At 31.9% G+C, this 9636-nt stretch overlaps 1 protein-coding gene across 1 annotated transcript in view; it reads left to right on the top strand.

Moving 5' to 3' along the window:
* Nucleotides 1–934: 934 nt before the first annotated feature.
* LOC126979885 (tachykinin-like peptides receptor 99D) overlaps nt 935–9636 on the top strand; it is a 111996-nt gene continuing 103294 nt past the window's right edge. The window contains exon 1 of the mRNA XM_050829460.1: nt 935–1243. The gene's annotated coding sequence lies outside the window, so the exon portion shown is untranslated. The remainder of the gene's footprint in view (nt 1244–9636) is intronic.

Raw genomic sequence — 9636 nt, 5'->3', positions numbered from 1 at the left:
TCCGGCGATTTATTCTTATTTATTTACCTTACCCAAAGGAAAATAATAAATCATTTATAGCACAATTCTATGTGGGATACAGTAACGGAATTTCCTTACATAACCTTAACTTTCAAAATAGTTTAACGCTTAAATATCTGTATCCGTATGTTTATTTTTATGAAAATAAGGAACGAAACAAGCCGGACGTTCAGCTGATGGTAATTGATACGCCTGCCCATTACAATGCAGTATTGAAAATTCTTCTTAAAATTTATGATCATATCATTAAAATGCAGATTCTTGAAAAACCTCAAAAAATTCTGTGTGGCCCTACAATTGCGCTCGTATCCTTGAGACATAAGATGTTATTTCCTATTTGTCCAGTAATTTCACAAGCTACGGGGCCCTTCTGACCGAAACACAATAATGTTTACACATTATTGTTTCACGGAAGAAACAGGCGCGGTTGTGGTACCCATAATCTAGTCCGCATCCTGTGCAAAGTAGCTTCCCACTGATTTGAGAAGAAAATCCAAATTTTTTTTTGTAAATGACAACAGATCTTCAACCATAAATAAAATAAGTCATTAGTTTATAAATTTTAATGGTTTTCCTTATATATTTATAATTTCCCGCTACAATAATAATGTAGAAATTATCATAAAGATTTAATGATACCTGCCAAATAATGAAAGAAGAATATATTTTGTAGAAGACAAACAATTTACTATCTATATGAACTCTGTGTTTAAACGACATGGTTTGAGACTGAAATTATGAAGTTAATATTAAAACCTTTTTGGTGTCATTAAGTTCATCTTTAAAGCCTTTCAATTATCGTTCACTGTTGCAACTTTTGAAGCTCAACAGCGATAGAGCTTTCTGACGCGCCGTAAAGCATCTGATCTCAACTTTGGTAGTAGCAGTATGGTTTCGACGTTGCGTTGTTAAACACGCAAGGCACGGCCGTTTGCCGAGAATTATCTGGCGTGGAAGTAAAAGTAATGCCGCGTTTTAATAACACAACTGCCCAATATTTACTAAAATACAATTTATTATTAATCTTAAGTAATATATCATTGTTTTAATTTTCGAAAACTTTTGTGGAATTCCATTCATTAGTGTTGTGGCGCGAAAGACTTAATTACGGCTTTAAGTTCATGAATTGAGAACTTTATCATTTAATTTAATAATGGTGCAGAAGAAAACTGTGAAGTGTGCATAAATTTAAAAGATTTTATTAATCTAGTTACAATCTAAGGTAAGATAAACTTCGAACTACTCCCTAATGTTGTTGCTTAATTTTCATACCAATAATTTTACGTGAAAATTTCATCGAAACATTTTAATAGCCCGCTTTCAGTTATGATTAATGACGGTACTGAATTCGTTAAATCTTTAAGCTTTTAAATAGGTTTTAACCGTATTTAACGTAAAGTCGAATGTCTCGTTCAATCTTGTATAAAATCATAATTTAACAGCTCAATTAGGGATTGGTGATGTTTTTAAATTTATAACCCTATACCTATCTAGTCATAGTATGTAATTATAAGAAGCTAAGAATCAATTGTTGATTATTATTATGAACCTAAGGATGCTGTTCAAAATTCAAAATCAACCTTTTGCTGTTAATCAAAAAATAAATTAACTAAGCTGATTCGTACAAGCACAAAGAAATAATTATTTAAAGTATAAGTAATTTTTTCCTGTAAATTGCCTTAAGCGACGGCAAACTATCAAACTATTATTTCTATATCTTTAATAGTATTCTTATATGTATAGTTATAATAGATTATATTGATAAATGTCAGAAATTAAGCCGAGCTCTTATTGATAGATCACTACATTTACCTAGTCTTGCCTCTATAAATACTGAAACAAAGAAAAAAAAATCTTTTGAACATAACATTTATTACTTTTACGGTGTGTTAGTTTAATACATAAATATAAAAGAATTTTAAATATAAAAAGTTTATTTGAAGTGGTTTCCATTGGCTGCAATACAGTCCTTTAAACGTTAAGGCCGTTAGGGTTTAGCCTTTAAACGTTATCAAAAGAAGCACGCACTCTTTCCATGGGAAAATTATTCACTGTCATTCGTACAGATTGTTTTAGGGATTCCGAATTATCATGGCGTTAAGAACAAGCCGTACTCTCTAAAACTGACCATAAATTATTATCCAGCGGATTAAGATCGGGACTAGACGACGGCCAGTCTTCAGCTCTGATGAAGTCGGAAACTTTCGCTTCCAACCAAGACTGCGTAGACCGAGCTTTATGACCCGGCGGCAAGTCGTGCTGGAAGGACCATTCTTGGTTATTGAACATGGTGTTGTAAAGGGGCTTCACTACATTCTCAAGAATGGTATCTTAATTCACTTGTGCCGATGTTTTGATACCTTTCTCACAAAAGTATGGCTCACTCCTTCACAGCTAATACCCTACCAAACCATCACTGTAGTCGGATAGTGCCCACGATGCACTCTGGCGACTAATTGGGAAGATCCTTAGAGATTTAAGCGTAAATACGGTAATTTTTAACCGACTTCAAAAAGGAGGAGGTTATCAATTCGATCGGTATTTTTTTATGGTATTACCGATTTCTCTGAGATTTATGATCCGATTTACGTAATTCTTCTTTTGTTTGATGCGAAATAGATGCCATTTGGTCCCATAAAAAATTTAAATAGTTTGCCACTTTTTCTGAACATTTATTTGAAAATTTTCGTCTACCTTGATGACATAATTGTTTTTTGTGTACGGCTTTTTTGGAGTTTTCAATTATGTTGTTTATATATTATTATTAACTGGCACTAAAATGTAAAAAATAAAAATAAAACTACGTTTAAAAAACCGACTACAAAAACTGAAAAGTATCAAATAACTAAAAATTGATTTTAATACACCTCTTATGCTAACCTTTTTACCTTTAATACTAATAAAATACTATTATTTGTATCGAAATGCATTTCCTTGCTGCTTTGACAAATTTTTTCGTACGAACACTACGTATTTACTACTACTATATTTTTCTGTCACAAACATTGGAGGTCTCATTGTACCTAATAATAGCCCGGTACACAAACATTTTACTAAAACCAAGCGTGTGGAGAGTTTTAAAAATTGCATTTGGCTCCATACCTACTTTGTGTAATGCAATCACAGCGATTCGTTCACTCCAATTTAATACCGCAAAATATTGTACAATGTATTCGCGCCAAAAAGAGAATTTAATGAACAATCATATAAAAATGACAGATTCCCAATTCAAATGTAATATTTTGTTTATTTTTAATTGTAACAGTATTTATGGCCAGAGTAAGTATGCTTAGATCTTTAAAACTACGAAACAGATTTTGATGCGTTTTTTTTAATAGATACAGTGATTCAAGGGGAAGGTTTATATTATGTATAATACATGCATAGCATAGTAGAGAAACACTGATAATTTTATAGGTTTCTAATTTGATATTTATAAATGAACACAATATTCAAACGCTGGCTAAACTCATTTACAGTATTATACACCTTAAAAAGCTCTACAAAAAGTCCCAAAATGGTATATTATCTCTTAGGGATAACCAAACAAAATCATTTATTATCCTTTTATTTTTCGAGGAAAAATAGCTTATTTACGAAGCGATTTTAAGCAAAACAACATTAATCCTTATCTAATTAACTACCTTAATTAATTGGGCATGTAATATAGATCAATACGGCCCTTTACAGCATTTTTTAAATTAAATATTTCAAAGATATTGCAGATTTAAAATGTATAATGATACATAAATAACTGAATCACTCGGGAACCTACGTTATATTTATTTAATTTTTAATATTAGGGGTTATAGTATGAAATGGCCGATTTGTACTGAAAAATTGTTTTTTTTTTTTTCATAATAAACATATTTCTTTAATCAAAATAATTACCATTATTATCTATACATTGCTGCCATCTAATAGGAAAATCATTTATGCCTTGCGATAGAACTGTCGTGATCTAGATTCGACAAACTGTGTGAAAGCATTTTGTACTGCTGCCTGAGGAGAAATCTTTTTATCACGTAGAAAATTGTCCAAATCACGAAAAAATGGAACTCCGTTAGAGCAAAGTCTGGCGAATACGGAGGGTGACGAATGGTTTCTATTTAGACCAATCATTTTGTCAGAAAGTAAAATATATAATTTATGTCAACAAATCCTCCTAGATGGAAATAGAATAGCCAAGGAGACTTTTCTTCCGATCTATTATTAACTTAATATCAGAGATCTTAGAACATGTTCGACCATGTAGTAATAACACCTACCTAACACCTAGTTCGTATCTCCCAATTAACAATTTGTAATTAATAATTTTTTAACTTTACGAAAACAAAAAAAAAAGCCCGCTGAGTTTCTTGCGCCCATTCTTCTCAGGTCTCAGGCAGTCTCTTTTGAATGGGTGGTAGTTTTTGACGTTCAATAAGTGATTTTAAATCCTATTTTGAATAAAAATATTTGAATTTGAATAATTTGTTGATGATATTATTTAATCGTGAATAATATCATAGGTTAGCCTTACGATTTATTTTGGCATTAAATTTTATCAGAAATGATAAGCGATTGTAAGTATTATACGATATGAAAACGGAAATGCAATTAATTTTAAAAATCGCAGTTAAGCCTAAAAAAATGTTTTATTGATCATTAACCATTTCTTTAACCACAACTATTATTCTGAAAAAAATCAAAGAATATTAATTGCACGTCATGGAAGTATTATAGTGAATGAATTGCTCACTTTTTACCGTCAATATTTTAGATCATATATCTTAGATCATTTATACATCTAAATAGACTATGACATATGTGAAAACGTCGAAAAAATTGAGATTATAATTGAGATAACCTCTATTTTGTGCAATTCACGCATTCCTAATCTGTTTTTATCGGTTTTCTAACAGCAAGAGCTCTATCCAGACGTATATTATCTAAGTCATATATATCGTTTTGTAATTCGTTACGACTGGGAAATATTGCAAACTTTATTTTTTAAATGAAAGTAAAGGGGCTAGAGGCATACATGAAGGGTAATGGTCAGATTGCCGGTCTTTAAGGTGAAAATATGCTCTAAACTTGAAAATCCCTTAGTCGTATCGATTCCGGAAAACTGTGGCCGGTAATTGATTCCACAAAGTGGTTGTGCAGGGTTAAGAGTTTCTCGCTAAACGCGCAGTTGTGGAATGCCAGACGTCAACTTGATGCGGGTGGAATTCTGACTTAAAGTCCGGTGGGGGAATTTGGCTGCCGGTATCCCCCTGAATAACTCGATCATTACAAAGCTTAAGATACACTGGAAGAAAGTTCCTTAGGAATAAAATGTGTTTAATGTAATACCATTTAATAATGTCTGACATGCACGATTATAAAAATTAAAAAATCCGCAAATATGTCGGACTCAGTAAGTCTCACATATTAGTGCCGTTTGGTGTAGTGACACTTGGTATGTGGGGCCCAGAGGCCATACTTTTGATGTTTCATTAGTGATATCGGAGCACGTCTACTAAATTAAAAAAAAACTTAATATCAGCAATAATTCAAATTTTTTCAATTCAATCGTGGTTGAGGCTATCACCATGTGGAATGCTCTACCTATTTATATAAGAAAACCTTAGACGCTCATTCAAAAACTTATTATAAATCTATTTCTTAGAACAAGTGGTTTTCCTAACGGTCGCTTTATTGCTTCCATAACCTATTATGTACAAATTATAAGTTTATTTTATATATTTAGTGCAATAAAAAAAATCACTCATCAAATTAAAGCAAATCAAATCATTTTGACACTTTATTCATGTAGGTCAAGGAAATGACACTTATGAATGTCAAAAAAATATTTTTTCTTATTGAATATACCGCTACTTGGGTTGAGCTAATGAGAAAAAGTAGCAAGAAACTCATTGCCACTCTTTTAAATCCAGATTTACAATTTCATTATGTTACAAATCATTTCACATACAATATAATATGTAAACTGATGCAACAAACGTACTCAAACGTCAAATAGTCAATGCTTTACACGAGTAAGTCATAAAAGTAAATGTGAATTAATACAAAACAAAAGTTATTGAGTACAGTAGCTGCATCATCCACACACACCGTAAATAAATATAGGTATTCTGTGAGCATTTTATAAGGGATTATATATAAAATATATATTTTATATAATAACTTTTAAGAATCTGAAGCAGAGCCCTCGGCAACACGATCATCCTGCCACCATAAGCAGCGCCCATTCCCGTGCATGACGCATGAGCCAGCCATCGCCTCCCTCAACCATATTTACATTAATTAAAATCGAAAACAAATTGACCGATCGAGGAAAGCCGTTGCCAATCAAAGATAATCATATACTCAGAATATACTATGCTAATATATTGTTAGCTAATTAAAGACCGTATCTGTACACCATGAATGCTTGAATAAGGTTTGAGCTAGGCTCTGAAGATGTTTTGTGTAAATTAGAAATAATTGTCGAGGTAACACCGAAGCATTCCCACAAATTGTTATTGCAAAATCCAAAACTTTTCCAGTCTAACAAATATATTATTTGGTATAAATTTATACCTGAGAATAAACAAAGAATATGCAAAATGTTAACCAACAGACATTTTGCTTATATTTTTAGGGGAGGGGACGACCCGTCCCATGTTGCAGCCAAAAGCAGTGACATTAAGGCGAGCATGACGAAGCCTGTTGCGAGAACTCAAGCAAACAACAAAAAAAGAATCTTAATCTACATATCATCCAATACTCACCTGCTTAAACTTGTAATTAATGTTATATATAATTATTATTATATTTTTACAAACAGTAATCAAAAGCTGAATCCTTTAGGATGATCAAATCAAAATCACTTTATTCATTCAGGTCAAGGAAATTACTTTTCTTTTTATATCCACCTCCTTTGAGGGTTGAGCTTTAATAAGACGGAGAAGTGGCAAGAAACTCGTTGTGACAATCACTCACTCACAAATCATTTCAGTTACAATATATGTAAAGTGATGCAACAATAATACTCAAACTACAAATACTCAAAAAATTAAATGTAAATTAATACGTAAAAACAAGAGTTTATAGAGTACAGTCATGGCCGACCACTACTGTATCAACAATAATAGTAGGCCATGGCACAGTAGATGCACCAATCCACACACACCGCAAATAAATAAAGGTATTTAGCGACCATTTTATTAGCAATTATAAAAATATAATATTTAATTTTAAAACCATGAAGTAGAGTTTCCGGCAATAAAATTTAAGAATCAATCCACTTTGAATTACCCGCGAAAACGCCCGCTGGTGTAATGGCGGCCGGTTTTGACGTTTTGGATGCGTGACGTTACGTTTCAGTTAACATGGCCGATTACATACTTTTATTTTTCTAAAAATCTTTAACAAATTAGCTCGTCCCACAGTACGGTTTTTCTGACACATAGTCATTTTAAATTCGCACCATGGAAAAACCTTAAAAGAATCAAAAGTTATAAAAATATACTTGACTCGTTTTGATCCTCCAAATGTTCCAAATGTTGTGAGTTTTATGTGAACCTTTAAACAATTCGACACGAGACTCGTGCCAGAATTTTGCGAGTCAACATCTCCTGAGGATGCCTCGTGAAGAGGCAAAACACGTGTCGAATTGATTAAAGACAAATCTTAGCGGAACTAACACTCAAAAAAACTCATAACATTTAGATAATAATTATAGATTTCCCCAAATAACGCCAAATTCATTAAATTTTCTCCAAAAGGTAATTAACTGATATGTGTGATATTCGCGGTGTTGGAAGTAAATATTATGTCAAAAATTGTTGATGAAAATGAGTGGAAAAATTTGATACGCGGGCGGGCTTCTGCTATTAAAATTTAATGATTTTGAGACTCATTAATTACAAAAAAAAACAAATTGACGTTTACGTGGAGAGAGGGATCGAACTGGCTGTCTGTTACGGCCGTTCCCAATATACTATCTACAGATAGAGATAAATTTCTACCCTCTACTGTCAGTAATTAGCTGTCAATAATCTGAAGTTGTCCCAATATATCCTATAAGTCATTCTTATCGCCTTATATTGGGACGCGTGAATTGAAATTTCTATACAAACTTCTATCGCTGGTAAGCTATACGTCGTCCCATTGACAGACAGTGTGTAGGGATAAGGTGAGTTACCGTCGATAAGTTTATTGGGACAGAAAAGTCAACGTAACGTTTTTGTCTCAAGTAAGAGAACGCTCTACAATTTATAAAAATTAAGTTTTAAATATAACGTGAAAAATTCGCTTTGACTACAATAATCATAAACTCAGAATATACTATGCTAATATATTGTTAGCTAATAATAGAATTATCTGTATCCCATGAATGTTTCAATAAGGTTTTTTATGAAGGAGAAATACGTGCCGAGGTGATTTTTTGGTGAAACTTCACAGAGTTATCACCGAAGCATTCCCACAAATCGTTATTGCAAAATCCAAAACTTCATGGGTCTTACAAATAAATTTATACCTGAGAATAAACAATTAATAGCACATTGAAACAGCATCAACTAAATTAATGTTATTTAATTAAATTTAAACTTAAATCTCATTGTTATGAAATTAAATATTCTCATTGGAGACTAACGTAACGTAATATGTAACACCATAATAATATTGTAAGCAACATCTGTTTGTAATAACTACTTTTCTTTCTTGTAATGTAACACTTATATAGTAACCCGTGGACATTGTCGTTGGTTATGCACTTAGTACTACTTATGTTATTTTTTCCTCTAATGTAATCATCTAGTGTGTAATTGGTTTGTGTCCCAAATAAAAATAAAATAAAATAAAACAAAGAGTATGCTAAATATTTACAAACAGACATTTTGTTTATGATTGTTTTACTCGGACTTATCACGTTTCCCGCGTTTATTTGCAAAGCTGCCTGACATTTAGAAAACTTCAGAATTATCAATGTATTGACAGTGTTTGGTTTATTCTCAGGTATAAATTTATACCAAGTTTATTTGTGAGACCGTATATGTACACGTATAAAATTTGAGAAATTAAATTTTTTATAGATGGAAGAATTATTTTTCACATGGAAATAAAAGTCCTTATCCCACAACTATAGATAGGCTACTCCAGTTTAAAGGTGGCAAATACGAGTAAGTTATATGTCTGTTTGTCTGTAACACATTCTTAACACCAATTCACCGTCTGTTTCAAATTAATACAAACATTGTAAATTCTAAATAAATTTGTTGTTTTTATTCCGTTATACTCCAGCATCGTGTATCAATATATTTTGTTGAGGAAACATTCCCACAAACTGTAGTAAATTCATTTTATTTACTGCAGACAGTTTTAGTACAGATAATTTATATAAATGGTGGATCTCGTAAATTGTCTTTACTGCAAATGTTTGGTTAATGAAACACATACCTAGAAGTAAATTAATAACACTTTTACCTTATGTCACTCTCTCTATCTCTTGTAGAGTGCCATGTATGAATTTCATTGAGATCTCTTTGTGTCTCGAAAGACCATCTTTTTGACCCGTCCTTACCCAACGTTGCGTATACGCAAACAAAATCATATTTTCATTTTTTTAGTATTGAAAATAAACAA

This window comes from Leptidea sinapis, chromosome 1 (genome assembly GCF_905404315.1).
Source record: "Leptidea sinapis chromosome 1, ilLepSina1.1, whole genome shotgun sequence".
NCBI lineage: Eukaryota > Metazoa > Arthropoda > Insecta > Lepidoptera > Pieridae > Leptidea > Leptidea sinapis.
Note: the sequence above shows the minus strand (reverse complement) of the source record. Positions and strands in the feature narration are given on the sequence as shown.